The sequence below is a fragment of the Schistocerca americana genome, chromosome 1 (genome assembly GCF_021461395.2).
Source record: "Schistocerca americana isolate TAMUIC-IGC-003095 chromosome 1, iqSchAmer2.1, whole genome shotgun sequence".
NCBI classification, from domain to species: Eukaryota; Metazoa; Arthropoda; class Insecta; order Orthoptera; family Acrididae; genus Schistocerca; species Schistocerca americana.
Genome location: NC_060119.1, coordinates 194,325,840 through 194,353,427, shown reverse-complemented (window position 1 = coordinate 194,353,427; position 27,588 = coordinate 194,325,840). Strand labels below are relative to the sequence as shown.

At 53.7% G+C, this 27,588-nt stretch overlaps 61 non-coding genes across 61 annotated transcripts; all 61 read left to right on the top strand.

Moving 5' to 3' along the window:
- The first annotated feature begins 324 nt into the window (after positions 1-324).
- Trnah-gug lies at positions 325-396 on the top strand. Its single transcript has one exon. It is a non-coding gene; the product is annotated as a tRNA-His (tRNA).
- A 287-nt stretch (positions 397-683) lies between these two features.
- Positions 684-765, top strand: Trnal-aag. Its single transcript has one exon. It is a non-coding gene; the product is annotated as a tRNA-Leu (tRNA).
- Positions 766-845: 80 nt separating this feature from the next.
- On the top strand, positions 846-927 carry Trnal-cag. Its single transcript has one exon. It is a non-coding gene; the product is annotated as a tRNA-Leu (tRNA).
- A 279-nt stretch (positions 928-1,206) lies between these two features.
- Positions 1,207-1,278, top strand: Trnae-cuc. Its single transcript has one exon. It is a non-coding gene; the product is annotated as a tRNA-Glu (tRNA).
- Positions 1,279-1,660: 382 nt separating this feature from the next.
- Positions 1,661-1,732, top strand: Trnah-gug. Its single transcript has one exon. It is a non-coding gene; the product is annotated as a tRNA-His (tRNA).
- A 287-nt stretch (positions 1,733-2,019) lies between these two features.
- Trnal-aag lies at positions 2,020-2,101 on the top strand. Its single transcript has one exon. It is a non-coding gene; the product is annotated as a tRNA-Leu (tRNA).
- Positions 2,102-2,181: 80 nt separating this feature from the next.
- Trnal-cag lies at positions 2,182-2,263 on the top strand. The gene has a single exon. It is a non-coding gene; the product is annotated as a tRNA-Leu (tRNA).
- A 279-nt stretch (positions 2,264-2,542) lies between these two features.
- Trnae-cuc lies at positions 2,543-2,614 on the top strand. The gene has a single exon. It is a non-coding gene; the product is annotated as a tRNA-Glu (tRNA).
- Positions 2,615-2,996: 382 nt separating this feature from the next.
- Trnah-gug lies at positions 2,997-3,068 on the top strand. Its single transcript has one exon. It is a non-coding gene; the product is annotated as a tRNA-His (tRNA).
- A 287-nt stretch (positions 3,069-3,355) lies between these two features.
- On the top strand, positions 3,356-3,437 carry Trnal-aag. The gene has a single exon. It is a non-coding gene; the product is annotated as a tRNA-Leu (tRNA).
- An 80-nt stretch (positions 3,438-3,517) lies between these two features.
- Trnal-cag lies at positions 3,518-3,599 on the top strand. Its single transcript has one exon. It is a non-coding gene; the product is annotated as a tRNA-Leu (tRNA).
- Positions 3,600-3,878: 279 nt separating this feature from the next.
- On the top strand, positions 3,879-3,950 carry Trnae-cuc. The gene has a single exon. It is a non-coding gene; the product is annotated as a tRNA-Glu (tRNA).
- Positions 3,951-4,332: 382 nt separating this feature from the next.
- On the top strand, positions 4,333-4,404 carry Trnah-gug. The gene has a single exon. It is a non-coding gene; the product is annotated as a tRNA-His (tRNA).
- A 287-nt stretch (positions 4,405-4,691) lies between these two features.
- Trnal-aag lies at positions 4,692-4,773 on the top strand. The gene has a single exon. It is a non-coding gene; the product is annotated as a tRNA-Leu (tRNA).
- An 80-nt stretch (positions 4,774-4,853) lies between these two features.
- Trnal-cag lies at positions 4,854-4,935 on the top strand. Its single transcript has one exon. It is a non-coding gene; the product is annotated as a tRNA-Leu (tRNA).
- Positions 4,936-5,214: 279 nt separating this feature from the next.
- Trnae-cuc lies at positions 5,215-5,286 on the top strand. The gene has a single exon. It is a non-coding gene; the product is annotated as a tRNA-Glu (tRNA).
- Positions 5,287-5,668: 382 nt separating this feature from the next.
- Trnah-gug lies at positions 5,669-5,740 on the top strand. Its single transcript has one exon. It is a non-coding gene; the product is annotated as a tRNA-His (tRNA).
- Positions 5,741-6,027: 287 nt separating this feature from the next.
- Positions 6,028-6,109, top strand: Trnal-aag. Its single transcript has one exon. It is a non-coding gene; the product is annotated as a tRNA-Leu (tRNA).
- Positions 6,110-6,189: 80 nt separating this feature from the next.
- Positions 6,190-6,271, top strand: Trnal-cag. Its single transcript has one exon. It is a non-coding gene; the product is annotated as a tRNA-Leu (tRNA).
- A 279-nt stretch (positions 6,272-6,550) lies between these two features.
- Trnae-cuc lies at positions 6,551-6,622 on the top strand. The gene has a single exon. It is a non-coding gene; the product is annotated as a tRNA-Glu (tRNA).
- Positions 6,623-7,004: 382 nt separating this feature from the next.
- Positions 7,005-7,076, top strand: Trnah-gug. Its single transcript has one exon. It is a non-coding gene; the product is annotated as a tRNA-His (tRNA).
- Positions 7,077-7,363: 287 nt separating this feature from the next.
- Positions 7,364-7,445, top strand: Trnal-aag. Its single transcript has one exon. It is a non-coding gene; the product is annotated as a tRNA-Leu (tRNA).
- An 80-nt stretch (positions 7,446-7,525) lies between these two features.
- Positions 7,526-7,607, top strand: Trnal-cag. The gene has a single exon. It is a non-coding gene; the product is annotated as a tRNA-Leu (tRNA).
- A 279-nt stretch (positions 7,608-7,886) lies between these two features.
- Positions 7,887-7,958, top strand: Trnae-cuc. Its single transcript has one exon. It is a non-coding gene; the product is annotated as a tRNA-Glu (tRNA).
- Positions 7,959-8,340: 382 nt separating this feature from the next.
- On the top strand, positions 8,341-8,412 carry Trnah-gug. The gene has a single exon. It is a non-coding gene; the product is annotated as a tRNA-His (tRNA).
- Positions 8,413-8,700: 288 nt separating this feature from the next.
- Trnal-aag lies at positions 8,701-8,781 on the top strand. The gene has a single exon. It is a non-coding gene; the product is annotated as a tRNA-Leu (tRNA).
- Positions 8,782-9,223: 442 nt separating this feature from the next.
- On the top strand, positions 9,224-9,296 carry Trnae-cuc. Its single transcript has one exon. It is a non-coding gene; the product is annotated as a tRNA-Glu (tRNA).
- Positions 9,297-9,679: 383 nt separating this feature from the next.
- On the top strand, positions 9,680-9,751 carry Trnah-gug. Its single transcript has one exon. It is a non-coding gene; the product is annotated as a tRNA-His (tRNA).
- A 449-nt stretch (positions 9,752-10,200) lies between these two features.
- Trnal-cag lies at positions 10,201-10,282 on the top strand. The gene has a single exon. It is a non-coding gene; the product is annotated as a tRNA-Leu (tRNA).
- A 276-nt stretch (positions 10,283-10,558) lies between these two features.
- On the top strand, positions 10,559-10,630 carry Trnae-cuc. Its single transcript has one exon. It is a non-coding gene; the product is annotated as a tRNA-Glu (tRNA).
- Positions 10,631-11,365: 735 nt separating this feature from the next.
- On the top strand, positions 11,366-11,447 carry Trnal-aag. The gene has a single exon. It is a non-coding gene; the product is annotated as a tRNA-Leu (tRNA).
- A 78-nt stretch (positions 11,448-11,525) lies between these two features.
- Trnal-cag lies at positions 11,526-11,607 on the top strand. Its single transcript has one exon. It is a non-coding gene; the product is annotated as a tRNA-Leu (tRNA).
- Positions 11,608-11,886: 279 nt separating this feature from the next.
- On the top strand, positions 11,887-11,958 carry Trnae-cuc. Its single transcript has one exon. It is a non-coding gene; the product is annotated as a tRNA-Glu (tRNA).
- Positions 11,959-12,340: 382 nt separating this feature from the next.
- Trnah-gug lies at positions 12,341-12,412 on the top strand. Its single transcript has one exon. It is a non-coding gene; the product is annotated as a tRNA-His (tRNA).
- Positions 12,413-12,699: 287 nt separating this feature from the next.
- Positions 12,700-12,781, top strand: Trnal-aag. The gene has a single exon. It is a non-coding gene; the product is annotated as a tRNA-Leu (tRNA).
- Positions 12,782-12,861: 80 nt separating this feature from the next.
- On the top strand, positions 12,862-12,943 carry Trnal-cag. The gene has a single exon. It is a non-coding gene; the product is annotated as a tRNA-Leu (tRNA).
- A 279-nt stretch (positions 12,944-13,222) lies between these two features.
- Positions 13,223-13,294, top strand: Trnae-cuc. The gene has a single exon. It is a non-coding gene; the product is annotated as a tRNA-Glu (tRNA).
- Positions 13,295-13,670: 376 nt separating this feature from the next.
- On the top strand, positions 13,671-13,742 carry Trnah-gug. Its single transcript has one exon. It is a non-coding gene; the product is annotated as a tRNA-His (tRNA).
- A 6,037-nt stretch (positions 13,743-19,779) lies between these two features.
- Trnal-cag lies at positions 19,780-19,861 on the top strand. The gene has a single exon. It is a non-coding gene; the product is annotated as a tRNA-Leu (tRNA).
- A 279-nt stretch (positions 19,862-20,140) lies between these two features.
- On the top strand, positions 20,141-20,212 carry Trnae-cuc. The gene has a single exon. It is a non-coding gene; the product is annotated as a tRNA-Glu (tRNA).
- Positions 20,213-20,588: 376 nt separating this feature from the next.
- On the top strand, positions 20,589-20,660 carry Trnah-gug. Its single transcript has one exon. It is a non-coding gene; the product is annotated as a tRNA-His (tRNA).
- Positions 20,661-20,947: 287 nt separating this feature from the next.
- Trnal-aag lies at positions 20,948-21,029 on the top strand. Its single transcript has one exon. It is a non-coding gene; the product is annotated as a tRNA-Leu (tRNA).
- A 78-nt stretch (positions 21,030-21,107) lies between these two features.
- On the top strand, positions 21,108-21,189 carry Trnal-cag. Its single transcript has one exon. It is a non-coding gene; the product is annotated as a tRNA-Leu (tRNA).
- A 279-nt stretch (positions 21,190-21,468) lies between these two features.
- Positions 21,469-21,540, top strand: Trnae-cuc. The gene has a single exon. It is a non-coding gene; the product is annotated as a tRNA-Glu (tRNA).
- Positions 21,541-21,922: 382 nt separating this feature from the next.
- Trnah-gug lies at positions 21,923-21,994 on the top strand. Its single transcript has one exon. It is a non-coding gene; the product is annotated as a tRNA-His (tRNA).
- Positions 21,995-22,281: 287 nt separating this feature from the next.
- Trnal-aag lies at positions 22,282-22,363 on the top strand. The gene has a single exon. It is a non-coding gene; the product is annotated as a tRNA-Leu (tRNA).
- Positions 22,364-22,443: 80 nt separating this feature from the next.
- On the top strand, positions 22,444-22,525 carry Trnal-cag. The gene has a single exon. It is a non-coding gene; the product is annotated as a tRNA-Leu (tRNA).
- A 279-nt stretch (positions 22,526-22,804) lies between these two features.
- Positions 22,805-22,876, top strand: Trnae-cuc. Its single transcript has one exon. It is a non-coding gene; the product is annotated as a tRNA-Glu (tRNA).
- A 376-nt stretch (positions 22,877-23,252) lies between these two features.
- Trnah-gug lies at positions 23,253-23,324 on the top strand. Its single transcript has one exon. It is a non-coding gene; the product is annotated as a tRNA-His (tRNA).
- A 287-nt stretch (positions 23,325-23,611) lies between these two features.
- Positions 23,612-23,693, top strand: Trnal-aag. The gene has a single exon. It is a non-coding gene; the product is annotated as a tRNA-Leu (tRNA).
- A 78-nt stretch (positions 23,694-23,771) lies between these two features.
- On the top strand, positions 23,772-23,853 carry Trnal-cag. The gene has a single exon. It is a non-coding gene; the product is annotated as a tRNA-Leu (tRNA).
- Positions 23,854-24,132: 279 nt separating this feature from the next.
- Positions 24,133-24,204, top strand: Trnae-cuc. The gene has a single exon. It is a non-coding gene; the product is annotated as a tRNA-Glu (tRNA).
- A 376-nt stretch (positions 24,205-24,580) lies between these two features.
- Positions 24,581-24,652, top strand: Trnah-gug. Its single transcript has one exon. It is a non-coding gene; the product is annotated as a tRNA-His (tRNA).
- A 287-nt stretch (positions 24,653-24,939) lies between these two features.
- Positions 24,940-25,021, top strand: Trnal-aag. Its single transcript has one exon. It is a non-coding gene; the product is annotated as a tRNA-Leu (tRNA).
- A 78-nt stretch (positions 25,022-25,099) lies between these two features.
- Positions 25,100-25,181, top strand: Trnal-cag. Its single transcript has one exon. It is a non-coding gene; the product is annotated as a tRNA-Leu (tRNA).
- Positions 25,182-25,460: 279 nt separating this feature from the next.
- Positions 25,461-25,532, top strand: Trnae-cuc. The gene has a single exon. It is a non-coding gene; the product is annotated as a tRNA-Glu (tRNA).
- A 376-nt stretch (positions 25,533-25,908) lies between these two features.
- On the top strand, positions 25,909-25,980 carry Trnah-gug. The gene has a single exon. It is a non-coding gene; the product is annotated as a tRNA-His (tRNA).
- A 287-nt stretch (positions 25,981-26,267) lies between these two features.
- Positions 26,268-26,349, top strand: Trnal-aag. Its single transcript has one exon. It is a non-coding gene; the product is annotated as a tRNA-Leu (tRNA).
- A 78-nt stretch (positions 26,350-26,427) lies between these two features.
- Positions 26,428-26,509, top strand: Trnal-cag. Its single transcript has one exon. It is a non-coding gene; the product is annotated as a tRNA-Leu (tRNA).
- A 279-nt stretch (positions 26,510-26,788) lies between these two features.
- Positions 26,789-26,860, top strand: Trnae-cuc. Its single transcript has one exon. It is a non-coding gene; the product is annotated as a tRNA-Glu (tRNA).
- A 376-nt stretch (positions 26,861-27,236) lies between these two features.
- Positions 27,237-27,308, top strand: Trnah-gug. The gene has a single exon. It is a non-coding gene; the product is annotated as a tRNA-His (tRNA).
- Positions 27,309-27,588: the final 280 nt, after the last annotated feature.

Sequence of the window (27,588 nt, the reverse complement as noted above, 5' to 3'; positions counted from 1 at the left end):
CGCTGACGCTTGCAGAAAACTACGTTAAGTACGATTCGTGGTAACAAGTGACGGCGAGAGCGATGCGACACCTGTCCACCTCTTATCGAGGCACCTAACTGTGGTCAACAGAGCTGGAGGACTGCAAGACATTGCCACGGGGGTTGAATGCAGCTAACCACACTGCTTAGTGTCCTAACAGCGCAGACACGTTCGTTTGCCAGTATACATGTAATGGAGACCGCGTCTGACGCAGCTGTGGGGAGACACAGTGGTGTGTGGGCTGAGCTTTGCTGTCCATCGCCACTTGCAGTCGCGAGAGCTGCTGTCGGCGGTGCTTGCGTGGCCGTGATCGTCTAGTGGTTAGGACATTGCGTTGTGGCCGCAATAACCCAGGTTCGAATCCTGGTCACGGCACTTTTTAAACTTTTGCCTTGCTGTCGCTGCAATGACGATAGTGACTCAGTGTTTGAAATCACGGTGCCCTCTTGATTTTTCACTCATGTTACGCAGGCTGCAGGTGGCACTACCAGCTCATTATCAACACGCAACGCCGTCGCACCAGAGCGCGGGCAGCCGCCTGTGTAGTTAATCTCTATTCGAAAAGGGCAGTTGTTTGAGGTGCAACGGATGAGCAGCCAGTCGCAGCAGAACAGGAAGCTGTGTCGTGCACTATTTCTACAAAAGCGAAAAGCACTGACGCAGGTAGCGTGGCCGAGCGGTCTAAGGCGCTGGTTTAAGGCACCAGTCTCTTCGGAGGCGTGGGTTCGAATCCCACCGCTGCCAGTTTTTACTTCTCGTTTTTGTGCCATTGCGGTGTGGTCTCGTGGGTAAGAACGCAGCTACTGTGACCACCGTGGCGCGTAGGTAGCGTGGCCGAGCGGTCTAAGGCGCTGGTTTCAGGCACCAGTCTCTTCGGAGGCGTGGGTTCGAATCCCACCGCTGCCACTGTTTTCTGTCTCGAAAACAGGAGCACTGATTGCCCGCGAAGGGAACAGCGCAGCAAGCCGTGAGCGTCTCTTTCTTAAATTGTCGTAGCAGCACAGTGCGTGGTGCAACGACAGGATTCACAGGCGCAGTCTGGTGTCACGGTTGCTGGCGTTCGTCTCCACGAAATGTGTCCCGAGCATGCCGTTCTACAAAGTGGAAACGCTACATTTTTGCCGTTGTCGTCAAGTAGCGTGTGTACAGTTTGCTGTGTTCGCTGTAGGAGCACTTGCGTCGCTATCCGGTGTGGTCTAGTGGCTAGGATACCTGGCTCTCACCCAGGAGGCCCGGGTTCGATTCCCGGTACCGGAAATTCGCATTTTGTTGCTCCTCTTATGCGACTTGGCCCGACTTAGCTCGACTGACGCTACGCTGACGCTTGCAGAAAACTACGTTAAGTACGATTCGTGGTAACAAGTGACGGCGAGAGCGATGCGACACCTGTCCACCTCTTATCGAGGCACCTAACTGTGGTCAACAGAGCTGGAGGACTGCAAGACATTGCCACGGGGGTTGAATGCAGCTAACCACACTGCTTAGTGTCCTAACAGCGCAGACACGTTCGTTTGCCAGTATACATGTAATGGAGACCGCGTCTGACGCAGCTGTGGGGAGACACAGTGGTGTGTGGGCTGAGCTTTGCTGTCCATCGCCACTTGCAGTCGCGAGAGCTGCTGTCGGCGGTGCTTGCGTGGCCGTGATCGTCTAGTGGTTAGGACATTGCGTTGTGGCCGCAATAACCCAGGTTCGAATCCTGGTCACGGCACTTTTTAAACTTTTGCCTTGCTGTCGCTGCAATGACGATAGTGACTCAGTGTTTGAAATCACGGTGCCCTCTTGATTTTTCACTCATGTTACGCAGGCTGCAGGTGGCACTACCAGCTCATTATCAACACGCAACGCCGTCGCACCAGAGCGCGGGCAGCCGCCTGTGTAGTTAATCTCTATTCGAAAAGGGCAGTTGTTTGAGGTGCAACGGATGAGCAGCCAGTCGCAGCAGAACAGGAAGCTGTGTCGTGCACTATTTCTACAAAAGCGAAAAGCACTGACGCAGGTAGCGTGGCCGAGCGGTCTAAGGCGCTGGTTTAAGGCACCAGTCTCTTCGGAGGCGTGGGTTCGAATCCCACCGCTGCCAGTTTTTACTTCTCGTTTTTGTGCCATTGCGGTGTGGTCTCGTGGGTAAGAACGCAGCTACTGTGACCACCGTGGCGCGTAGGTAGCGTGGCCGAGCGGTCTAAGGCGCTGGTTTCAGGCACCAGTCTCTTCGGAGGCGTGGGTTCGAATCCCACCGCTGCCACTGTTTTCTGTCTCGAAAACAGGAGCACTGATTGCCCGCGAAGGGAACAGCGCAGCAAGCCGTGAGCGTCTCTTTCTTAAATTGTCGTAGCAGCACAGTGCGTGGTGCAACGACAGGATTCACAGGCGCAGTCTGGTGTCACGGTTGCTGGCGTTCGTCTCCACGAAATGTGTCCCGAGCATGCCGTTCTACAAAGTGGAAACGCTACATTTTTGCCGTTGTCGTCAAGTAGCGTGTGTACAGTTTGCTGTGTTCGCTGTAGGAGCACTTGCGTCGCTATCCGGTGTGGTCTAGTGGCTAGGATACCTGGCTCTCACCCAGGAGGCCCGGGTTCGATTCCCGGTACCGGAAATTCGCATTTTGTTGCTCCTCTTATGCGACTTGGCCCGACTTAGCTCGACTGACGCTACGCTGACGCTTGCAGAAAACTACGTTAAGTACGATTCGTGGTAACAAGTGACGGCGAGAGCGATGCGACACCTGTCCACCTCTTATCGAGGCACCTAACTGTGGTCAACAGAGCTGGAGGACTGCAAGACATTGCCACGGGGGTTGAATGCAGCTAACCACACTGCTTAGTGTCCTAACAGCGCAGACACGTTCGTTTGCCAGTATACATGTAATGGAGACCGCGTCTGACGCAGCTGTGGGGAGACACAGTGGTGTGTGGGCTGAGCTTTGCTGTCCATCGCCACTTGCAGTCGCGAGAGCTGCTGTCGGCGGTGCTTGCGTGGCCGTGATCGTCTAGTGGTTAGGACATTGCGTTGTGGCCGCAATAACCCAGGTTCGAATCCTGGTCACGGCACTTTTTAAACTTTTGCCTTGCTGTCGCTGCAATGACGATAGTGACTCAGTGTTTGAAATCACGGTGCCCTCTTGATTTTTCACTCATGTTACGCAGGCTGCAGGTGGCACTACCAGCTCATTATCAACACGCAACGCCGTCGCACCAGAGCGCGGGCAGCCGCCTGTGTAGTTAATCTCTATTCGAAAAGGGCAGTTGTTTGAGGTGCAACGGATGAGCAGCCAGTCGCAGCAGAACAGGAAGCTGTGTCGTGCACTATTTCTACAAAAGCGAAAAGCACTGACGCAGGTAGCGTGGCCGAGCGGTCTAAGGCGCTGGTTTAAGGCACCAGTCTCTTCGGAGGCGTGGGTTCGAATCCCACCGCTGCCAGTTTTTACTTCTCGTTTTTGTGCCATTGCGGTGTGGTCTCGTGGGTAAGAACGCAGCTACTGTGACCACCGTGGCGCGTAGGTAGCGTGGCCGAGCGGTCTAAGGCGCTGGTTTCAGGCACCAGTCTCTTCGGAGGCGTGGGTTCGAATCCCACCGCTGCCACTGTTTTCTGTCTCGAAAACAGGAGCACTGATTGCCCGCGAAGGGAACAGCGCAGCAAGCCGTGAGCGTCTCTTTCTTAAATTGTCGTAGCAGCACAGTGCGTGGTGCAACGACAGGATTCACAGGCGCAGTCTGGTGTCACGGTTGCTGGCGTTCGTCTCCACGAAATGTGTCCCGAGCATGCCGTTCTACAAAGTGGAAACGCTACATTTTTGCCGTTGTCGTCAAGTAGCGTGTGTACAGTTTGCTGTGTTCGCTGTAGGAGCACTTGCGTCGCTATCCGGTGTGGTCTAGTGGCTAGGATACCTGGCTCTCACCCAGGAGGCCCGGGTTCGATTCCCGGTACCGGAAATTCGCATTTTGTTGCTCCTCTTATGCGACTTGGCCCGACTTAGCTCGACTGACGCTACGCTGACGCTTGCAGAAAACTACGTTAAGTACGATTCGTGGTAACAAGTGACGGCGAGAGCGATGCGACACCTGTCCACCTCTTATCGAGGCACCTAACTGTGGTCAACAGAGCTGGAGGACTGCAAGACATTGCCACGGGGGTTGAATGCAGCTAACCACACTGCTTAGTGTCCTAACAGCGCAGACACGTTCGTTTGCCAGTATACATGTAATGGAGACCGCGTCTGACGCAGCTGTGGGGAGACACAGTGGTGTGTGGGCTGAGCTTTGCTGTCCATCGCCACTTGCAGTCGCGAGAGCTGCTGTCGGCGGTGCTTGCGTGGCCGTGATCGTCTAGTGGTTAGGACATTGCGTTGTGGCCGCAATAACCCAGGTTCGAATCCTGGTCACGGCACTTTTTAAACTTTTGCCTTGCTGTCGCTGCAATGACGATAGTGACTCAGTGTTTGAAATCACGGTGCCCTCTTGATTTTTCACTCATGTTACGCAGGCTGCAGGTGGCACTACCAGCTCATTATCAACACGCAACGCCGTCGCACCAGAGCGCGGGCAGCCGCCTGTGTAGTTAATCTCTATTCGAAAAGGGCAGTTGTTTGAGGTGCAACGGATGAGCAGCCAGTCGCAGCAGAACAGGAAGCTGTGTCGTGCACTATTTCTACAAAAGCGAAAAGCACTGACGCAGGTAGCGTGGCCGAGCGGTCTAAGGCGCTGGTTTAAGGCACCAGTCTCTTCGGAGGCGTGGGTTCGAATCCCACCGCTGCCAGTTTTTACTTCTCGTTTTTGTGCCATTGCGGTGTGGTCTCGTGGGTAAGAACGCAGCTACTGTGACCACCGTGGCGCGTAGGTAGCGTGGCCGAGCGGTCTAAGGCGCTGGTTTCAGGCACCAGTCTCTTCGGAGGCGTGGGTTCGAATCCCACCGCTGCCACTGTTTTCTGTCTCGAAAACAGGAGCACTGATTGCCCGCGAAGGGAACAGCGCAGCAAGCCGTGAGCGTCTCTTTCTTAAATTGTCGTAGCAGCACAGTGCGTGGTGCAACGACAGGATTCACAGGCGCAGTCTGGTGTCACGGTTGCTGGCGTTCGTCTCCACGAAATGTGTCCCGAGCATGCCGTTCTACAAAGTGGAAACGCTACATTTTTGCCGTTGTCGTCAAGTAGCGTGTGTACAGTTTGCTGTGTTCGCTGTAGGAGCACTTGCGTCGCTATCCGGTGTGGTCTAGTGGCTAGGATACCTGGCTCTCACCCAGGAGGCCCGGGTTCGATTCCCGGTACCGGAAATTCGCATTTTGTTGCTCCTCTTATGCGACTTGGCCCGACTTAGCTCGACTGACGCTACGCTGACGCTTGCAGAAAACTACGTTAAGTACGATTCGTGGTAACAAGTGACGGCGAGAGCGATGCGACACCTGTCCACCTCTTATCGAGGCACCTAACTGTGGTCAACAGAGCTGGAGGACTGCAAGACATTGCCACGGGGGTTGAATGCAGCTAACCACACTGCTTAGTGTCCTAACAGCGCAGACACGTTCGTTTGCCAGTATACATGTAATGGAGACCGCGTCTGACGCAGCTGTGGGGAGACACAGTGGTGTGTGGGCTGAGCTTTGCTGTCCATCGCCACTTGCAGTCGCGAGAGCTGCTGTCGGCGGTGCTTGCGTGGCCGTGATCGTCTAGTGGTTAGGACATTGCGTTGTGGCCGCAATAACCCAGGTTCGAATCCTGGTCACGGCACTTTTTAAACTTTTGCCTTGCTGTCGCTGCAATGACGATAGTGACTCAGTGTTTGAAATCACGGTGCCCTCTTGATTTTTCACTCATGTTACGCAGGCTGCAGGTGGCACTACCAGCTCATTATCAACACGCAACGCCGTCGCACCAGAGCGCGGGCAGCCGCCTGTGTAGTTAATCTCTATTCGAAAAGGGCAGTTGTTTGAGGTGCAACGGATGAGCAGCCAGTCGCAGCAGAACAGGAAGCTGTGTCGTGCACTATTTCTACAAAAGCGAAAAGCACTGACGCAGGTAGCGTGGCCGAGCGGTCTAAGGCGCTGGTTTAAGGCACCAGTCTCTTCGGAGGCGTGGGTTCGAATCCCACCGCTGCCAGTTTTTACTTCTCGTTTTTGTGCCATTGCGGTGTGGTCTCGTGGGTAAGAACGCAGCTACTGTGACCACCGTGGCGCGTAGGTAGCGTGGCCGAGCGGTCTAAGGCGCTGGTTTCAGGCACCAGTCTCTTCGGAGGCGTGGGTTCGAATCCCACCGCTGCCACTGTTTTCTGTCTCGAAAACAGGAGCACTGATTGCCCGCGAAGGGAACAGCGCAGCAAGCCGTGAGCGTCTCTTTCTTAAATTGTCGTAGCAGCACAGTGCGTGGTGCAACGACAGGATTCACAGGCGCAGTCTGGTGTCACGGTTGCTGGCGTTCGTCTCCACGAAATGTGTCCCGAGCATGCCGTTCTACAAAGTGGAAACGCTACATTTTTGCCGTTGTCGTCAAGTAGCGTGTGTACAGTTTGCTGTGTTCGCTGTAGGAGCACTTGCGTCGCTATCCGGTGTGGTCTAGTGGCTAGGATACCTGGCTCTCACCCAGGAGGCCCGGGTTCGATTCCCGGTACCGGAAATTCGCATTTTGTTGCTCCTCTTATGCGACTTGGCCCGACTTAGCTCGACTGACGCTACGCTGACGCTTGCAGAAAACTACGTTAAGTACGATTCGTGGTAACAAGTGACGGCGAGAGCGATGCGACACCTGTCCACCTCTTATCGAGGCACCTAACTGTGGTCAACAGAGCTGGAGGACTGCAAGACATTGCCACGGGGGTTGAATGCAGCTAACCACACTGCTTAGTGTCCTAACAGCGCAGACACGTTCGTTTGCCAGTATACATGTAATGGAGACCGCGTCTGACGCAGCTGTGGGGAGACACAGTGGTGTGTGGGCTGAGCTTTGCTGTCCATCGCCACTTGCAGTCGCGAGAGCTGCTGTCGGCGGTGCTTGCGTGGCCGTGATCGTCTAGTGGTTAGGACATTGCGTTGTGGCCGCAATAACCCAGGTTCGAATCCTGGTCACGGCACTTTTTAAACTTTTGCCTTGCTGTCGCTGCAATGACGATAGTGACTCAGTGTTTGAAATCACGGTGCCCTCTTGATTTTTCACTCATGTTACGCAGGCTGCAGGTGGCACTACCAGCTCATTATCAACACGCAACGCCGTCGCACCAGAGCGCGGGCAGCCGCCTGTGTAGTTAATCTCTATTCGAAAAGGGCAGTTGTTTGAGGTGCAACGGATGAGCAGCCAGTCGCAGCAGAACAGGAAGCTGTGTCGTGCACTATTTCTACAAAAGCGAAAAGCACTGACGCAGGTAGCGTGGCCGAGCGGTCTAAGGCGCTGGTTTAAGGCACCAGTCTCTTCGGAGGCGTGGGTTCGAATCCCACCGCTGCCAGTTTTTACTTCTCGTTTTTGTGCCATTGCGGTGTGGTCTCGTGGGTAAGAACGCAGCTACTGTGACCACCGTGGCGCGTAGGTAGCGTGGCCGAGCGGTCTAAGGCGCTGGTTTCAGGCACCAGTCTCTTCGGAGGCGTGGGTTCGAATCCCACCGCTGCCACTGTTTTCTGTCTCGAAAACAGGAGCACTGATTGCCCGCGAAGGGAACAGCGCAGCAAGCCGTGAGCGTCTCTTTCTTAAATTGTCGTAGCAGCACAGTGCGTGGTGCAACGACAGGATTCACAGGCGCAGTCTGGTGTCACGGTTGCTGGCGTTCGTCTCCACGAAATGTGTCCCGAGCATGCCGTTCTACAAAGTGGAAACGCTACATTTTTGCCGTTGTCGTCAAGTAGCGTGTGTACAGTTTGCTGTGTTCGCTGTAGGAGCACTTGCGTCGCTATCCGGTGTGGTCTAGTGGCTAGGATACCTGGCTCTCACCCAGGAGGCCCGGGTTCGATTCCCGGTACCGGAAATTCGCATTTTGTTGCTCCTCTTATGCGACTTGGCCCGACTTAGCTCGACTGACGCTACGCTGACGCTTGCAGAAAACTACGTTAAGTACGATTCGTGGTAACAAGTGACGGCGAGAGCGATGCGACACCTGTCCACCTCTTATCGAGGCACCTAACTGTGGTCAACAGAGCTGGAGGACTGCAAGACATTGCCACGGGGGTTGAATGCAGCTAACCACACTGCTTAGTGTCCTAACAGCGCAGACACGTTCGTTTGCCAGTATACATGTAATGGAGACCGCGTCTGACGCAGCTGTGGGGAGACACAGTGGTGTGTGGGCTGAGCTTTGCTGTCCATCGCCACTTGCAGTCGCGAGAGCTGCTGTCGGCGGTGCTTGCGTGGCCGTGATCGTCTAGTGGTTAGGACATTGCGTTGTGGCCGCAATAACCCAGGTTCGAATCCTGGTCACGGCACTTTTTAAACTTTTGCCTTGCTGTCGCTGCAATGACGATAGTGACTCAGTGTTTGAAATCACGGTGCCCTCTTGATTTTTCACTCATGTTACGCAGGCTGCAGGTGGCACTACCAGCTCATTATCAACACGCAACGCCGTCGCACCAGAGCGCGGGCAGCCGCCTGTGTAGTTAATCTCTATTCGAAAAGGGCAGTTGTTTGAGGTGCAAACGGATGAGCAGCCAGTCGCAGCAGAACAGGAAGCTGTGTCGTGCACTATTTCTACAAAAGCGAAAAGCACTGACGCAGGTAGCGTGGCCGAGCGTCTAAGGCGCTGGTTTAAGGCACCAGTCTCTTCGGAGGCGTGGGTTCGAATCCCACCGCTGCCAGTTTTTACTTCTCGTTTTTGTGCCATTGCGGTGTGGTCTCGTGGGTAAGAACGCAGCTACTGTGACCACCGTGGCGCGTAGGTAGCGTGGCCGAGCGGTCTAAGGCGCTGGTTTTCAGGCACCAGTCTCTTCGGAGGCGTGGGTTCGAATCCCACCGCTGCCACTGTTTTCTGTCTCGAAAACAGGAGCACTGATTGCCCGCGAAGGGAACAGCGCAGCAAGCCGTGAGCGTCTCTTTCTTAAATTGTCGTAGCAGCACAGTGCGTGGTGCAACGACAGGATTCACAGGCGCAGTCTGGTGTCACGGTTGCTGGCGTTCGTCTCCACGAAATGTGTCCCGAGCATGCCGTTCTACAAAGTGGAAACGCTACATTTTTGCCGTTGTCGTCAAGTAGCGTGTGTACAGTTTGCTGTGTTCGCTGTAGGAGCACTTGCGTCGCTATCCGGTGTGGTCTAGTGGCTAGGATACCTGGCTCTCACCCAGGAGGCCCCGGGTTCGATTCCCGGTACCGGAAATTCGCATTTTGTTGCTCCTCTTATGCGACTTGGCCCGACTTAGCTCGACTGACGCTACGCTGACGCTTGCAGAAAAACTACGTTAAGTACGATTCGTGGTAACAAGTGACGGCGAGAGCGATGCGACACCTGTCCACCTCTTATCGAGGCACCTAACTGTGGTCAACAGAGCTGGAGGACTGCAAGACATTGCCACGGGGGTTGAATGCAGCTAACCACACTGCTTAGTGTCCTAACAGCGCAGACACGTTCGTTTGCCAGTATACATGTAATGGAGACCGCGTCTGACGCAGCTGTGGGGAGACACAGTGGTGTGTGGGCTGAGCTTTGCTGTCCATCGCCACTTGCAGTCGCGAGAGCTGCTGTCGGCGGTGCTTGCGTGGCCGTGATCGTCTAGTGGTTAGGACATTGCGTTGTGGCCGCAATAACCCAGGTTCGAATCCTGGTCACGGCACTTTTTAAACTTTTGCCTTGCTGTCGCTGCAATGACGATAGTGACTCAGTGTTTGAAATCACGGTGCCCTCTTGATTTTTCACTCATGTTACGCAGGCTGCAGGTGGCACTACCAGCTCATTATCAACACGCAACGCCGTCGCACCAGAGCGCGGGGCAGCCGCCTGTGTAGTTAATCTCTATTCGAAAAGGGCAGTTGTTTGAGGTGCAACGGATGAGCAGCCAGTCGCAGCAGAACAGGAAGCTGTGTCGTGCACTATTTCTACAAAAGCGAAAAGCACTGACGCAGGTAGCGTGGCCGAGCGGTCTAAGGCGCTGGTTTAAGGGCACCAGTCTCTTCGGAGGCGTGGGTTCGATCCCACCGCTGCCAGTTTTACTTCTCGTTTTTGTGCCATTGCGGTGTGGTCTCGTGGGTAAGAACGCAGCTACTGTGACCACCGTGGCGCGTAGGTAGCGTGGCCGAGCGGTCTAAGGCGCTGGTTTCAGGCACCAGTCTCTTCGGAGGCGTGGGTTCGAATCCCACCGCTGCCACTGTTTTCTGTCTCGAAAACAGGAGCACTGATTGCCCGCGAAGGGAAACAGCGCAGCAAGCCGTGAGCGTCTCTTTCTTAAATTGTCGTAGCAGCACAGTGCGTGGTGCAACGACATCACAGGCGCAGTCTGGTGTCACGGTTGCTGGCGTTCGTCTCCACGAAATGTGTCCCGAGCATGCCGTTCTACAAAGTGGAAACGCTAAATTTTTGCCGTTGTCGTCAAGTAGCGTGCGTGCAGTTTGCTGCGTTCCCTGGAGAAGCACTTGCGTCGTTATCCGGTGTGGTCTAGTGGCTAGGATACCTGGCTCTCACCCAGGAAGCCCGGGTTCGATTCCCGGTACCGGAAATGCGCATTTTGTTGTTCCTCTTATGCGACTTGGCCCGACTTAGCTCGGACTGACGCTCCGCTGACGCTTGCAGAAAATTACGTTAAGTACGATCCGCGGTCACAAGTGACGGCGAGAGCGATGCGACATCTGTCCACCTCTAATCGAGGCACATACCTGTGTTCAACAGAGTTGGAGGACTGCAAGACATTGCCACGGGGGTTGAATGCAGCTAGCCACCCTGCTTAGTGTCCTAACAGCGCAGACACGTTCGTTTGCTAGTACACATATAATGGAGACCGCGTCTGACACAGCTGTGGCGAGACACAGTGGGCTGAGCTTTGCTGTGCACAGCCACTTGCAGTCGCGAGAACTGCTCTCGGCGGTGCCTCCGTGGCCGTGATCGTATGGTGGTTAGGACATTGCGTTGTGGCCGCAATAACCCAGGTTCGAATCCTGGTCACGGCACTTTTTAAACTTTTGCCTTGCTGTCGCTGCAATGACGATAGTGACCCACTGTTTGAAATCACGGTGCCCTCCTGATTGTTCGCTCATGTTCCGCAGGCTTCAGGTGGCACTACCAATTCATTATCAACACGTAATGCCGCCGCACCAGAGCGCGGGCTGCTGCCTGTGTAGTTAATCTCTATTCGAAAAGGGCACTTGTTTGATACGCAATGGATGAACAGCCAGTCGCAGCAGAACAGGAAGCTGTGTCGTGCACTGTTTCTGCAAAAGCGAAGAGCACTAGCGCGGGTAGCGTGGCCGAGCGGTCTAAGGCGCTGGTTTAAGGCACCAGTCTCTTCGGAGGCGTGGGTTCGAATCGCACCGCTGCCAACTTTTTCTCGTTTTTTGTGCCATCGCGGTGTTTTCTCGTGGCGTAGAACGCAGCTCCTGCGACCGCCGTGCCGCGTAGGTAGCGTGGCCGAGCGGTCTAAGGCGCTGGTTTCAGGCACCAGTCTCTTCGGAGGCGTGGGTTCGAATCCCACCGCTGCCACTGTTTTCTGTCTCGAAAACGGGAGCACTGATTGCCCGCGAAGGGAACAGCGCAGCAAGCCGTGAGCGTCTCTTTCTTAAATTGTCGTAGCAGCACAGTGCGTGGTGCAACGACAGGATTCACAGGCGCAGTCTGGTGTCACGGTTGCTGGCGTTCGTCTCCACGAAATGTGTCCCGAGCATGCCGTTCTACAAAGTGGAAACGCTACATTTTTGCCGTTGTCGTCAAGTAGCGTGTGTACAGTTTGCTGTGTTCGCTGTAGGAGCACTTGCGTCGCTATCCGGTGTGGTCTAGTGGCTAGGATACCTGGCTCTCACCCAGGAGGCCCGGGTTCGATTCCCGGTACCGGAAATTCGCATTTTGTTGCTCCTCTTATGCGACTTGGCCCGACTTAGCTCGACTGACGCTACGCTGACGCTTGCAGAAAACTACGTTAAGTACGATTCGTGGTAACAAGTGACGGCGAGAGCGATGCGACACCTGTCCACCTCTTATCGAGGCACCTAACTGTGGTCAACAGAGCTGGAGGACTGCAAGACATTGCCACGGGGGTTGAATGCAGCTAACCACACTGCTTAGTGTCCTAACAGCGCAGACACGTTCGTTTGCCAGTATACATGTAATGGAGACCGCGTCTGACGCAGCTGTGGGGAGACACAGTGGTGTGTGGGCTGAGCTTTGCTGTCCATCGCCACTTGCAGTCGCGAGAGCTGCTGTCGGCGGTGCTTGCGTGGCCGTGATCGTCTAGTGGTTAGGACATTGCGTTGTGGCCGCAATAACCCAGGTTCGAATCCTGGTCACGGCACTTTTTAAACTTTTGCCTTGCTGTCGCTGCAATGACGATAGTGACTCAGTGTTTGAAATCACGGTGCCCTCTTGATTTTTCACTCATGTTACGCAGGCTGCAGGTGGCACTACCAGCTCATTATCAACACGCAACGCCGTCGCACCAGAGCGCGGGCAGCCGCCTGTGTAGTTAATCTCTATTCGAAAAGGGCAGTTGTTTGAGGTGCAACGGATGAGCAGCCAGTCGCAGCAGAACAGGAAGCTGTGTCGTGCACTATTTCTACAAAAGCGAAAAGCACTGACGCAGGTAGCGTGGCCGAGCGGTCTAAGGCGCTGGTTTAAGGCACCAGTCTCTTCGGAGGCGTGGGTTCGAATCCCACCGCTGCCAGTTTTTACTTCTCGTTTTTGTGCCATTGCGGTGTGGTCTCGTGGGTAAGAACGCAGCTACTGTGACCACCGTGGCGCGTAGGTAGCGTGGCCGAGCGGTCTAAGGCGCTGGTTTCAGGCACCAGTCTCTTCGGAGGCGTGGGTTCGAATCCCACCGCTGCCACTGTTTTCTGTCTCGAAAACGGGAGCACTGATTGCCCGCGAAGGGAACAGCGCAGCAAGCCGTGAGCGTCTCTTTCTTAAATTGTCGTAGCAGCACAGTGCGTGGTGCAACGACAGGATTCACAGGCGCAGTCTGGTGTCACGGTTGCTGGCGTTCGTCTCCACGAAATGTGTCCCGAGCATGCCGTTCTACAAAGTGGAAACGCTAAATTTTTGCCGTTGTCGTCAAGTAGCGTGCGTGCAGTTTGCTGCGTTCCCTGGAGAAGCACTTGCGTCGTTATCCGGTGTGGTCTAGTGGCTAGGATACCTGGCTCTCACCCAGGAAGCCCGGGTTCGATTCCCGGTACCGGAAATGCGCATTTTGTTGTTCCTCTTATGCGACTTGGCCCGACTTAGCTCGGACTGACGCTCCGCTGACGCTTGCAGAAAATTACGTTAAGTACGATCCGCGGTCACAAGTGACGGCGAGAGCGATGCGACATCTGTCCACCTCTAATCGAGGCACATACCTGTGTTCAACAGAGTTGGAGGACTGCAAGACATTGCCACGGGGGTTGAATGCAGCTAGCCACCCTGCTTAGTGTCCTAACAGCGCAGACACGTTCGTTTGCTAGTACACATATAATGGAGACCGCGTCTGACACAGCTGTGGCGAGACACAGTGGGCTGAGCTTTGCTGTGCACAGCCACTTGCAGTCGCGAGAACTGCTCTCGGCGGTGCCTCCGTGGCCGTGATCGTCTGGTGGTTAGGACATTGCGTTGTGGCCGCAATAACCCAGGTTCGAATCCTGGTCACGGCACTTTTTAAACTTTTGCCTTGCTGTCGCTGCAATGACGATAGTGACCCACTGTTTGAAATCACGGTGCCCTCCTGATTGTTCGCTCATGTTCCGCAGGCTTCAGGTGGCACTACCAATTCATTATCAACACGTAATGCCGCCGCACCAGAGCGCGGGCTGCTGCCTGTGTAGTTAATCTCTATTCGAAAAGGGCACTTGTTTGATACGCAATGGATGAACAGCCAGTCGCAGCAGAACAGGAAGCTGTGTCGTGCACTGTTTCTGCAAAAGCGAAGAGCACTAGCGCGGGTAGCGTGGCCGAGCGGTCTAAGGCGCTGGTTTAAGGCACCAGTCTCTTCGGAGGCGTGGGTTCGAATCATGAGTCGAGGTGCGGCCGTCGTGCCAGTCGGACGTGCCTGGAGCGTTGTTTACGTGCTCAGCTGCGGCTTGCGGTGCAGCACGTGGTGAGTCGAGGGCCGTTGCGGCGCGCATTACATCTTGTTGTTAACGACTAGAACCTAACATGGATCACCCAGAGCGAAAAGATACTTTGAAGTTTATGTTTGATGGCAGTTTCTCTCGACCGAAGTATTACGAAGTCGAACGATTTGTTGATGAAGACGTAAAATTACCCCCCACCGATATCATTGGTATCCATTTGTCTATTGTTAGTAGCACGGTTTATATCAAATTGCGTGACCCAGAATTGTGCGACAAAATCATCGAGTCATGTGGCGGTACTTATAAATTTCGACACAGTGACGGGAATGTGGGTGAGGTGACTGTTGTCCACGCTGGTCTTGGTATTCGCACCGTCAGGATTTTCGAGTTGCCTTTTGAAATCACGGCCGAACAAATTAATGCTTCTCTTAAGTCCTACGGCAAAATTATCAGTAACATTGCCGAAAAGTGGGCCTCGTTCCATAAGTACCCTGTCTTGAATGGCGTGCGGCAAATTAAGATCGAATTGCAACGGCATATTCCATCCTACCTAACGATTTGTGGATACAGGGCGATAATCATGTATGAGGGTCAGCCCCGTACATGTTCCGGCTGTAATTCCACAGGCCACGTCCGAGCACAGTGCATCCAACGACGTGTAACACAGCTGCCTGCGGGTGAACTAGCCACTCCCACGCAACCGACAATATTACCGACTACTTATGTAGCGGCGGTCCGTGCTAATACACCCACGGCGCCGGCTGTGGACGTGGGACTTAGTGTGGCCGATATTACGAAGGACGGAGATGTACCTATGGAAATATCTACCACTCAGGAAGCTTTACCGGCCACTGGCTTACTAGACGCGGTGCCGCCTGACGCCTCACGTGAGGCAGCTCGGGTCGACGGCGTAGAGGCTGCTACTACCGATGTTGACAGACGGCAAGAGACAGGGACTCTTCCTCTTCCTTTAGAGAATGCGGAAGTCTCCGTCGGTAGGTCCTCCCCGAAAAAACACAAGAAACGTCGGATCGCTCGTCCTGAGGCAGCCCAATCGGCGCCCCTCTTGCGTGAAAAGGCCAAACAAGCAGGCCGCATGATCTGCGATGACACTTCGGGGACCGACGATTGTCTTCCGTCGTTGGCCTCACCCATGACTATTGACGATGATGTCTCCAACCTTGACACGCGGAGGGCAGAGACTTGTGCACCACCGCGGACGGACCAAGTGCCGGATGCGCAGGGTGACGGCCCGCTATGCGGTTCCGGAACCGCCACAGCAGGCGCGACAACGGCTGTGTCTGTTGTCAATTGGGCGGATGACACTGAAGATATGGCCGGCACTCCCGACCGTGACGAACCGATGGCAACTGGTGATACGCTGCTTACGCCCCGGCGCAATGCAGCTTCCACGGACGGCGACGTCTAGACTTATTCGACCTCCGAAGCGGACGACTGCTGAAGGGATAAAAATCTTACCTGTTTCCATCTGCAGATGACCAGTCGTCCCATATCGCTCCGTTCACGACAATCATATAAGATTTCTACTGTGAATGTAAACCGCATTGTCTCTCAAGCAAAAATCCACAGCCTTCGACAGTATTTACGGGCCGCTGATATAGATATTCTGTTCGTACAGGAAGCCATGACTCCACTCCTAGCCGACGTCCCCGGTTATGACGCCATTGTCAATATAGGAACGGAGGCCGGTACCATCATTCTGTATCGGGAAGGCATTGAATGTTCTTGTTTGTCCATGTTACCTACAGGACGGGGCATTGCCGCCCAGTTCCATGATGTACTCCTTCTTAATGTGTACGCTCCTTCCGGTTCCAGCGCGCGAGCGGCGAGGAAGGAGTTTTATACTGGAGAGATAGCGCCTTTAATCACCGACTTGCGTCTGCGTATTATTATGGGTGGTGACTTTAATTGCGTTTTGCGCCGCTCCGATCAAACGCCGAATTTTAACTTCAGTCAGGAACTGCTGACACTGGTCACAGAATTGCAGTTAGTCGACACGTGGGAGACCTTACACCCAGATGATGTTGCCTTTACTCACTTTACGCCGACGTCTTCCAGCAGGTTAGATCGCATATATGTGCACCGCGATCTTTTAGCCGACGTGGGAACTTGCGAATATTGGCCCGTTAATTTCAGTGACCATATCGCTTACCACACCGCCTTTAATCACTCGCCGCAGAAGGTTTACAGAGGCTTCGGACGATGGCAACTCAACTGTCGCCTCTTACAAGACGCCACTTTAGAGCGTGAGATACGGTCGGTTTGGCATTCCGTAACATCACGCAGACCCACGTACCCCACGTGGATTGATTGGTGGACGCTTTATGCAAAGAGGAAACTCATTACTTGCCTCAGACACCACGCCAGGATTCGCGCGCGCGGTGAGAAAGAAATCACTGAATTCTATTTCTGCGCCCTGCGAGAATTGTACCGGGATTATCATCAGGTGCCTAATAACATCACGCACGTACGCAGACTCCAAGCGAAAATTACATCCTTGATGGGACGGAACGCTATCGGCCACCAGATTCGTGCACGTGACTTCACCAACTTGCCGCAACAGCAGACGTCTGTTCACCATATCGTCCAACAGTTACATGCGGCGCGCAGGAAACTTATTCATAAGTTGCAAGATGCCGACGGTGCTTTTTATACCCAACACCGCGACATCAAAAACCATGTTGCCAACCACTTTGCCGCACTTTACACCCGTGCGGATGTACCACATGAGAAAGTGCGAGAATGGTATCACTCTGGAGACCCACCGTACCGCATTACCGACGACCACAATCGGGACTTGCTCGCTCCCTTTACCAACGAAGAACTAAAGGATGCCCTGCTTGCCGCACCACGAAATAAATCTCCGGGCACGGACGGGCTCTCTGTCGAGTTTTACGTCAAATATTGGCCTATATTAGGGGACGGACTCACGGAGATGTACAATGAAATACTACGTGGGATTGCTCTGCCCCAAGCCTTCACAGAGGGGTTAACTGTTTTACTACCTAAGACGCCAACGCCGATCACCACCAAAGATCTGCGGCCCATTACTTTGCTCAATGCGGACTTTAAACTTCTGACGCGCGCCCTCAACGCCCGATTACGGCAGCTGTTACCCGATCTTCTGGGACCATACCAAATGAGTGCGATACGTGGTCGCTCATTGTCCACCATTTTGGCGCTGTATCGGGATCTCGTCTCCCTCACCTGGGCCACCCACACTCCTATGGCCATAGCATTTCTCGATTTTGACAAGGCTTACGATCGGGCTGACTATCGTTATCTCAGTAGCGTGATGGAAACCATGGGCTTCAGTCTTAATTTTATCCACCTCATCAACAACTGTATCCGTGGTACACGTACACGGTTCTTGATCAATAATACATTGACGGAGTACATCCAGCTCTCACGGGGTATCAAGCAAGGCTGCCCTCTCTCAACGACGCTTTATGCGATCCTCATGGAACCCTTGTTGCGCCGCCTACATCATAGCCTACCTGGATTCCAGTTTTATGGTGTCAAGTCTGTGGTCCAAGCATACGCCGACGATGTCAGCGTGCTCCTTAATGACGTTCGCGATGTCACCGCAGCGAAGCGCATTCTTGAGGAATTCCAAAGCGATAGTGGTGCAATGTTAAACGTCAATAAATCCGCCGTCTTAACGCTTGGTCAGGAACGACCGCTCACGGGCGACGCTTGGCTGCCCTGTGTACAGACTAGAAAACACCTTGGTCTCTACGTCACGGCCCGGCCACTGGACATGTCTCACAAAAATTGGATACCCAAAATTCAGGCGATAAAAGCACTCCTGCGTGACCAAAATATGCGACACCTCGATCGTTTGCAGCGAGCCTTTTTCGTCAATTCTTATGCCCTCTCCAAATTACAGTTTGTTGCCGCCGTCCTACCCATGCCAACCACAGTAGCAAGATCACTTCTAGCGGCGGCCGCCTGGTACGTCTGGAAGCTCAATATTTTTAAGGTTTCCTTCACCACGACAGCTTTGCCATGCGATATGGGAGGCCTCGGCTTGAAAAACCCCGGCATTCACGCCTTGGCTCTGTATCTGAAACGCTCATGGCGTATACTCACCGCCAGCGAAGACACCGTCACGAAGCGGCTCTATCAGCTGTTCCGCCCTCCCAACTTATCTCCGCCTGTGGACATTGGCCGCGTCAGCCCGCACTTTCAGCATATAGCACTGTATTATCTTGAAAGTAGCTATCTCGACGACGAGCTTTTCAAGAAGCCGACAGTTCAACTGTACCGCCACTTACTTCGGCCGTCACTGCCTGGCCCCTTGGAAAAGAAGTATCCGGCTTGCAATTGGTCCCTCGTTTGGACTAACATTCATAATCCGACACTTCCGACAGATGTTCGCTCCAAATGGTATGACGTGGTCACTGAAACTGTACCGACGCAAGAAAAGCGACACAGGATTAATCTTGAACCGAGTCCCTACTGCGGCTTGTGCCACGTGGTGGCGACTATTGCTCATCTGTTTGTCTGCAAGGACCAAGTGCACATCTGGAACTGGACGCGCAAAAAACTCGCTGTGCTTAACCGGACTGCGCCTCATGCGATTCAGATCCAAGACATTCTGCGCCCAGATTTCCGACTTTTCCCAGCTGCCAAACATAACAGTTACCTATGGCTCGTGGGACATTTTATTAACTATATTCTGTCCGGCAGTGCCCCTAATGTCTTAGATTTTCAAGTCTATCTCTCAACACAACACTGGCGCACAACCAGCCAATATGGTCACCGGTATCAGTCAACATTTCAACATTTTCTTCACGTCGTCCTTGGGATGCCATAGAACATGGACAAGTGGGACATCGGTTACAACAATTCGTCATCCCTGTACTACAGTCGAAGGATATACTCTCTGCGAAGACACTCATTTGTCTCCTGGGTATGATGCATATGACAACGTCTGAATTTCACGAATATTTCCTTCCCAGTAGCAGTTCTTTCGACGATATAAATATTTTGGTGTATTTTCATCAACAAAAATGCAAACCCGAAGAAAGAAAACGAACAAAGAGATTAGAGATTAAGGAACAAAAAAAAAATATATCATTTGGAAAATTTGTCAAAACAAACGAAAAACGATAAGGAACAAAAAAAAAACACACAAAAAAAATTTACAATCTCTTCAAACAAAGTAAAAAAAATTAAAAAATATATATTAAAAAAAAAAAAAAAAAAAAAAGTGGCTAGGATACCTGGCTCTCACCCAGGAGGCCCGGGTTCGATTCCCGGTACCGGAATTGCAAAAACCCAAAAAATAAAAAACAAAAAAAACAAAAAAAAACAAAAAAAAACAAAAAAAAACAAAAAAAGTGGTTAAGGCAAATAAAAAAAATGGATAAGAAAAAAAAAAAATAAAAAAAAAAAAAAAAAAAAAAAAAAAATTCTATAAAAAAAAAAAAAAAAAAAAAAAAAAAGCGGTCTAAGGCGCTGGTTTAAGGCACCAGTCTCTTCGGAGGCGTGGGTTCGAATCCCACCGCTGCCAACTTTTTCTCGTTTTTTGTGCCATCGCGGTGTTTTCTCGTGGCGTAGAACGCAGCTCCTGCGACCGCCGTGCCGCGTAGGTAGCGTGGCCGAGCGGTCTAAGGCGCTGGTTTCAGGCACCAGTCTCTTCGGAGGCGTGGGTTCGAATCCCACCGCTGCCACTGTTTTCTGTCTCTAAAACGTAAGCACTGATTGCCCGCGAAGGGAACAGCGCAGCAAGCCGTGAGCGTCTCTTTCTTAAATTGTCGTAGCAGCACAGTGCGTGGTGCAACGACAGGATTCACAGGCGCAGTCTGGTGTCACGGTTGCTGGCGTTCGTCTCCACGAAATGTGTCCCGAGCATGCCGTTCTACAAAGTGGAAACGCTAAATTTTTGCCGTTGTCGTCAAGTAGCGTGCGTGCAGTTTGCTGCGTTCCCTGGAGAAGCACTTGCGTCGTTATCCGGTGTGGTCTAGTGGCTAGGATACCTGGCTCTCACCCAGGAGGCCCGGGTTCGATTCCCGGTACCGGAAATGCGCATTTTGTTGTTCCTCTTATGCGACTTGGCCCGACTTAGCTCGGACTGACGCTCCGCTGACGCTTGCAGAAAATTACGTTAAGTACGATCCGCGGTCACAAGTGACGGCGAGAGCGATGCGACATCTGTCCACCTCTAATCGAGGCACATACCTGTGTTCAACAGAGTTGGAGGACTGCAAGACATTGCCACGGGGGTTGAATGCAGCTAGCCACCCTGCTTAGTGTCCTAACAGCGCAGACACGTTCGTTTGCTAGTACACATATAATGGAGACCGCGTCTGACACAGCTGTGGCGAGACACAGTGGGCTGAGCTTTGCTGTGCACAGCCACTTGCAGTCGCGAGAACTGCTCTCGGCGGTGCCTCCGTGGCCGTGATCGTCTGGTGGTTAGGACATTGCGTTGTGGCCGCAATAACCCAGGTTCGAATCCTGGTCACGGCACTTTTTAAACTTTTGCCTTGCTGTCGCTGCAATGACGATAGTGACCCACTGTTTGAAATCACGGTGCCCTCCTGATTGTTCGCTCATGTTCCGCAGGCTTCAGGTGGCACTACCAATTCATTATCAACACGTAATGCCGCCGCACCAGAGCGCGGGCTGCTGCCTGTGTAGTTAATCTCTATTCGAAAAGGGCACTTGTTTGATACGCAATGGATGAACAGCCAGTCGCAGCAGAACAGGAAGCTGTGTCGTGCACTGTTTCTGCAAAAGCGAAGAGCACTAGCGCGGGTAGCGTGGCCGAGCGGTCTAAGGCGCTGGTTTAAGGCACCAGTCTCTTCGGAGGCGTGGGTTCGAATCGCACCGCTGCCAACTTTTTCTCGTTTTTTGTGCCATCGCGGTGTTTTCTCGTGGCGTAGAACGCAGCTCCTGCGACCGCCGTGCCGCGTAGGTAGCGTGGCCGAGCGGTCTAAGGCGCTGGTTTCAGGCACCAGTCTCTTCGGAGGCGTGGGTTCGAATCCCACCGCTGCCACTGTTTTCTGTCTCGAAAACAGGAGCACTGATTGCCCGCGAAGGGAACAGCGCAGCAAGCCGTGAGCGTCTCTTTCTTAAATTGTCGTAGCAGCACAGTGCGTGGTGCAACGACAGGATTCACAGGCGCAGTCTGGTGTCACGGTTGCTGGCGTTCGTCTCCACGAAATGTGTCCCGAGCATGCCGTTCTACAAAGTGGAAACGCTACATTTTTGCCGTTGTCGTCAAGTAGCGTGTGTACAGTTTGCTGTGTTCGCTGTAGGAGCACTTGCGTCGCTATCCGGTGTGGTCTAGTGGCTAGGATACCTGGCTCTCACCCAGGAGGCCCGGGTTCGATTCCCGGTACCGGAAATTCGCATTTTGTTGCTCCTCTTATGCGACTTGGCCCGACTTAGCTCGACTGACGCTACGCTGACGCTTGCAGAAAACTACGTTAAGTACGATTCGTGGTAACAAGTGACGGCGAGAGCGATGCGACACCTGTCCACCTCTTATCGAGGCACCTAACTGTGGTCAACAGAGCTGGAGGACTGCAAGACATTGCCACGGGGGTTGAATGCAGCTAACCACACTGCTTAGTGTCCTAACAGCGCAGACACGTTCGTTTGCCAGTATACATGTAATGGAGACCGCGTCTGACGCAGCTGTGGGGAGACACAGTGGTGTGTGGGCTGAGCTTTGCTGTCCATCGCCACTTGCAGTCGCGAGAGCTGCTGTCGGCGGTGCTTGCGTGGCCGTGATCGTCTAGTGGTTAGGACATTGCGTTGTGGCCGCAATAACCCAGGTTCGAATCCTGGTCACGGCACTTTTTAAACTTTTGCCTTGCTGTCGCTGCAATGACGATAGTGACTCAGTGTTTGAAATCACGGTGCCCTCTTGATTTTTCACTCATGTTACGCAGGCTGCAGGTGGCACTACCAGCTCATTATCAACACGCAACGCCGTCGCACCAGAGCGCGGGCAGCCGCCTGTGTAGTTAATCTCTATTCGAAAAGGGCAGTTGTTTGAGGTGCAACGGATGAGCAGCCAGTCGCAGCAGAACAGGAAGCTGTGTCGTGCACTATTTCTACAAAAGCGAAAAGCACTGACGCAGGTAGCGTGGCCGAGCGGTCTAAGGCGCTGGTTTAAGGCACCAGTCTCTTCGGAGGCGTGGGTTCGAATCCCACCGCTGCCAGTTTTTACTTCTCGTTTTTGTGCCATTGCGGTGTGGTCTCGTGGGTAAGAACGCAGCTACTGTGACCACCGTGGCGCGTAGGTAGCGTGGCCGAGCGGTCTAAGGCGCTGGTTTCAGGCACCAGTCTCTTCGGAGGCGTGGGTTCGAATCCCACCGCTGCCACTGTTTTCTGTCTCGAAAACGGGAGCACTGATTGCCCGCGAAGGGAACAGCGCAGCAAGCCGTGAGCGTCTCTTTCTTAAATTGTCGTAGCAGCACAGTGCGTGGTGCAACGACAGGATTCACAGGCGCAGTCTGGTGTCACGGTTGCTGGCGTTCGTCTCCACGAAATGTGTCCCGAGCATGCCGTTCTACAAAGTGGAAACGCTAAATTTTTGCCGTTGTCGTCAAGTAGCGTGCGTGCAGTTTGCTGCGTTCCCTGGAGAAGCACTTGCGTCGTTATCCGGTGTGGTCTAGTGGCTAGGATAACTGGCTCTCACCCAGGAAGCCCGGGTTCGATTCCCGGTACCGGAAATGCGCATTTTGTTGTTCCTCTTATGCGACTTGGCCCGACTTAGCTCGGACTGACGCTCCGCTGACGCTTGCAGAAAATTACGTTAAGTACGATCCGCGGTCACAAGTGACGGCGAGAGCGATGCGACATCTGTCCACCTCTAATCGAGGCACATACCTGTGTTCAACAGAGTTGGAGGACTGCAAGACATTGCCACGGGGGTTGAATGCAGCTAGCCACCCTGCTTAGTGTCCTAACAGCGCAGACACGTTCGTTTGCTAGTACACATATAATGGAGACCGCGTCTGACACAGCTGTGGCGAGACACAGTGGGCTGAGCTTTGCTGTGCACAGCCACTTGCAGTCGCGAGAACTGCTCTCGGCGGTGCCTCCGTGGCCGTGATCGTCTGGTGGTTAGGACATTGCGTTGTGGCCGCAATAACCCAGGTTCGAATCCTGGTCACGGCACTTTTTAAACTTTTGCCTTGCTGTCGCTGCAATGACGATAGTGACCCACTGTTTGAAATCACGGTGCCCTCCTGATTGTTCGCTCATGTTCCGCAGGCTTCAGGTGGCACTACCAATTCATTATCAACACGTAATGCCGCCGCACCAGAGCGTGGGCTGCTGCCTGTGTAGTTAATCTCTATTCGAAAAGGGCACTTGTTTGATACGCAATGGATGAACAGCCAGTCGCAGCAGAACAGGAAGCTGTGTCGTGCACTGTTTCTGCAAAAGCGAAGAGCACTAGCGCGGGTAGCGTGGCCGAGCGGTCTAAGGCGCTGGTTTAAGGCACCAGTCTCTTCGGAGGCGTGGGTTCGAATCCCACCGCTGCCAACTTTTTCTCGTTTTTTGTGCCATCGCGGTGTTTTCTCGTGGCGTAGAACGCAGCTCCTGCGACCGCCGTGCCGCGTAGGTAGCGTGGCCGAGCGGTCTAAGGCGCTGGTTTCAGGCACCAGTCTCTTCGGAGGCGTGGGTTCGAATCCCACCGCTGCCACTGTTTTCTGTCTCTAAAACGTAAGCACTGATTGCCCGCGAAGGGAACAGCGCAGCAAGCCGTGAGCGTCTCTTTCTTAAATTGTCGTAGCAGCACAGTGCGTGGTGCAACGACAGGATTCACAGGCGCAGTCTGGTGTCACGGTTGCTGGCGTTCGTCTCCACGAAATGTGTCCCGAGCATGCCGTTCTACAAAGTGGAAACGCTAAATTTTTGCCGTTGTCGTCAAGTAGCGTGCGTGCAGTTTGCTGCGTTCCCTGGAGAAGCACTTGCGTCGTTATCCGGTGTGGTCTAGTGGCTAGGATACCTGGCTCTCACCCAGGAGGCCCGGGTTCGATTCCCGGTACCGGAAATGCGCATTTTGTTGTTCCTCTTATGCGACTTGGCCCGACTTAGCTCGGACTGACGCTCCGCTGACGCTTGCAGAAAATTACGTTAAGTACGATCCGCGGTCACAAGTGACGGCGAGAGCGATGCGACATCTGTCCACCTCTAATCGAGGCACATACCTGTGTTCAACAGAGTTGGAGGACTGCAAGACATTGCCACGGGGGTTGAATGCAGCTAGCCACCCTGCTTAGTGTCCTAACAGCGCAGACACGTTCGTTTGCTAGTACACATATAATGGAGACCGCGTCTGACACAGCTGTGGCGAGACACAGTGGGCTGAGCTTTGCTGTGCACAGCCACTTGCAGTCGCGAGAACTGCTCTCGGCGGTGCCTCCGTGGCCGTGATCGTCTGGTGGTTAGGACATTGCGTTGTGGCCGCAATAACCCAGGTTCGAATCCTGGTCACGGCACTTTTTAAACTTTTGCCTTGCTGTCGCTGCAATGACGATAGTGACCCACTGTTTGAAATCACGGTGCCCTCCTGATTGTTCGCTCATGTTCCGCAGGCTTCAGGTGGCACTACCAATTCATTATCAACACGTAATGCCGCCGCACCAGAGCGCGGGCTGCTGCCTGTGTAGTTAATCTCTATTCGAAAAGGGCACTTGTTTGATACGCAATGGATGAACAGCCAGTCGCAGCAGAACAGGAAGCTGTGTCGTGCACTGTTTCTGCAAAAGCGAAGAGCACTAGCGCGGGTAGCGTGGCCGAGCGGTCTAAGGCGCTGGTTTAAGGCACCAGTCTCTTCGGAGGCGTGGGTTCGAATCGCACCGCTGCCAACTTTTTCTCGTTTTTTGTGCCATCGCGGTGTTTTCTCGTGGCGTAGAACGCAGCTCCTGCGACCGCCGTGCCGCGTAGGTAGCGTGGCCGAGCGGTCTAAGGCGCTGGTTTCAGGCACCAGTCTCTTCGGAGGCGTGGGTTCGAATCCCACCGCTGCCACTGTTTTCTGTCTCGAAAACGGGAGCACTGATTGCCCGCGAAGGGAACAGCGCAGCAAGCCGTGAGCGTCTCTTTCTTAAATTGTCGTAGCAGCACAGTGCGTGGTGCAACGACAGGATTCACAGGCGCAGTCTGGTGTCACGGTTGCTGGCGTTCGTCTCCACGAAATGTGTCCCGAGCATGCCGTTCTACAAAGTGGAAACGCTAAATTTTTGCCGTTGTCGTCAAGTAGCGTGCGTGCAGTTTGCTGCGTTCCCTGGAGAAGCACTTGCGTCGTTATCCGGTGTGGTCTAGTGGCTAGGATAACTGGCTCTCACCCAGGAAGCCCGGGTTCGATTCCCGGTACCGGAAATGCGCATTTTGTTGTTCCTCTTATGCGACTTGGCCCGACTTAGCTCGGACTGACGCTCCGCTGACGCTTGCAGAAAATTACGTTAAGTACGATCCGCGGTCACAAGTGACGGCGAGAGCGATGCGACATCTGTCCACCTCTAATCGAGGCACATACCTGTGTTCAACAGAGTTGGAGGACTGCAAGACATTGCCACGGGGGTTGAATGCAGCTAGCCACCCTGCTTAGTGTCCTAACAGCGCAGACACGTTCGTTTGCTAGTACACATATAATGGAGACCGCGTCTGACACAGCTGTGGCGAGACACAGTGGGCTGAGCTTTGCTGTGCACAGCCACTTGCAGTCGCGAGAACTGCTCTCGGCGGTGCCTCCGTGGCCGTGATCGTCTGGTGGTTAGGACATTGCGTTGTGGCCGCAATAACCCAGGTTCGAATCCTGGTCACGGCACTTTTTAAACTTTTGCCTTGCTGTCGCTGCAATGACGATAGTGACCCACTGTTTGAAATCACGGTGCCCTCCTGATTGTTCGCTCATGTTCCGCAGGCTTCAGGTGGCACTACCAATTCATTATCAACACGTAATGCCGCCGCACCAGAGCGTGGGCTGCTGCCTGTGTAGTTAATCTCTATTCGAAAAGGGCACTTGTTTGATACGCAATGGATGAACAGCCAGTCGCAGCAGAACAGGAAGCTGTGTCGTGCACTGTTTCTGCAAAAGCGAAGAGCACTAGCGCGGGTAGCGTGGCCGAGCGGTCTAAGGCGCTGGTTTAAGGCACCAGTCTCTTCGGAGGCGTGGGTTCGAATCCCACCGCTGCCAACTTTTTCTCGTTTTTTGTGCCATCGCGGTGTTTTCTCGTGGCGTAGAACGCAGCTCCTGCGACCGCCGTGCCGCGTAGGTAGCGTGGCCGAGCGGTCTAAGGCGCTGGTTTCAGGCACCAGTCTCTTCGGAGGCGTGGGTTCGAATCCCACCGCTGCCACTGTTTTCTGTCTCTAAAACGTAAGCACTGATTGCCCGCGAAGGGAACAGCGCAGCAAGCCGTGAGCGTCTCTTTCTTAAATTGTCGTAGCAGCACAGTGCGTGGTGCAACGACAGGATTCACAGGCGCAGTCTGGTGTCACGGTTGCTGGCGTTCGTCTCCACGAAATGTGTCCCGAGCATGCCGTTCTACAAAGTGGAAACGCTAAATTTTTGCCGTTGTCGTCAAGTAGCGTGCGTGCAGTTTGCTGCGTTCCCTGGAGAAGCACTTGCGTCGTTATCCGGTGTGGTCTAGTGGCTAGGATACCTGGCTCTCACCCAGGAGGCCCGGGTTCGATTCCCGGTACCGGAAATGCGCATTTTGTTGTTCCTCTTATGCGACTTGGCCCGACTTAGCTCGGACTGACGCTCCGCTGACGCTTGCAGAAAATTACGTTAAGTACGATCCGCGGTCACAAGTGACGGCGAGAGCGATGCGACATCTGTCCACCTCTAATCGAGGCACATACCTGTGTTCAACAGAGTTGGAGGACTGCAAGACATTGCCACGGGGGTTGAATGCAGCTAGCCACCCTGCTTAGTGTCCTAACAGCGCAGACACGTTCGTTTGCTAGTACACATATAATGGAGACCGCGTCTGACACAGCTGTGGCGAGACACAGTGGGCTGAGCTTTGCTGTGCACAGCCACTTGCAGTCGCGAGAACTGCTCTCGGCGGTGCCTCCGTGGCCGTGATCGTCTGGTGGTTAGGACATTGCGTTGTGGCCGCAATAACCCAGGTTCGAATCCTGGTCACGGCACTTTTTAAACTTTTGCCTTGCTGTCGCTGCAATGACGATAGTGACCCACTGTTTGAAATCACGGTGCCCTCCTGATTGTTCGCTCATGTTCCGCAGGCTTCAGGTGGCACTACCAATTCATTATCAACACGTAATGCCGCCGCACCAGAGCGCGGGCTGCTGCCTGTGTAGTTAATCTCTATTCGAAAAGGGCACTTGTTTGATACGCAATGGATGAACAGCCAGTCGCAGCAGAACAGGAAGCTGTGTCGTGCACTGTTTCTGCAAAAGCGAAGAGCAC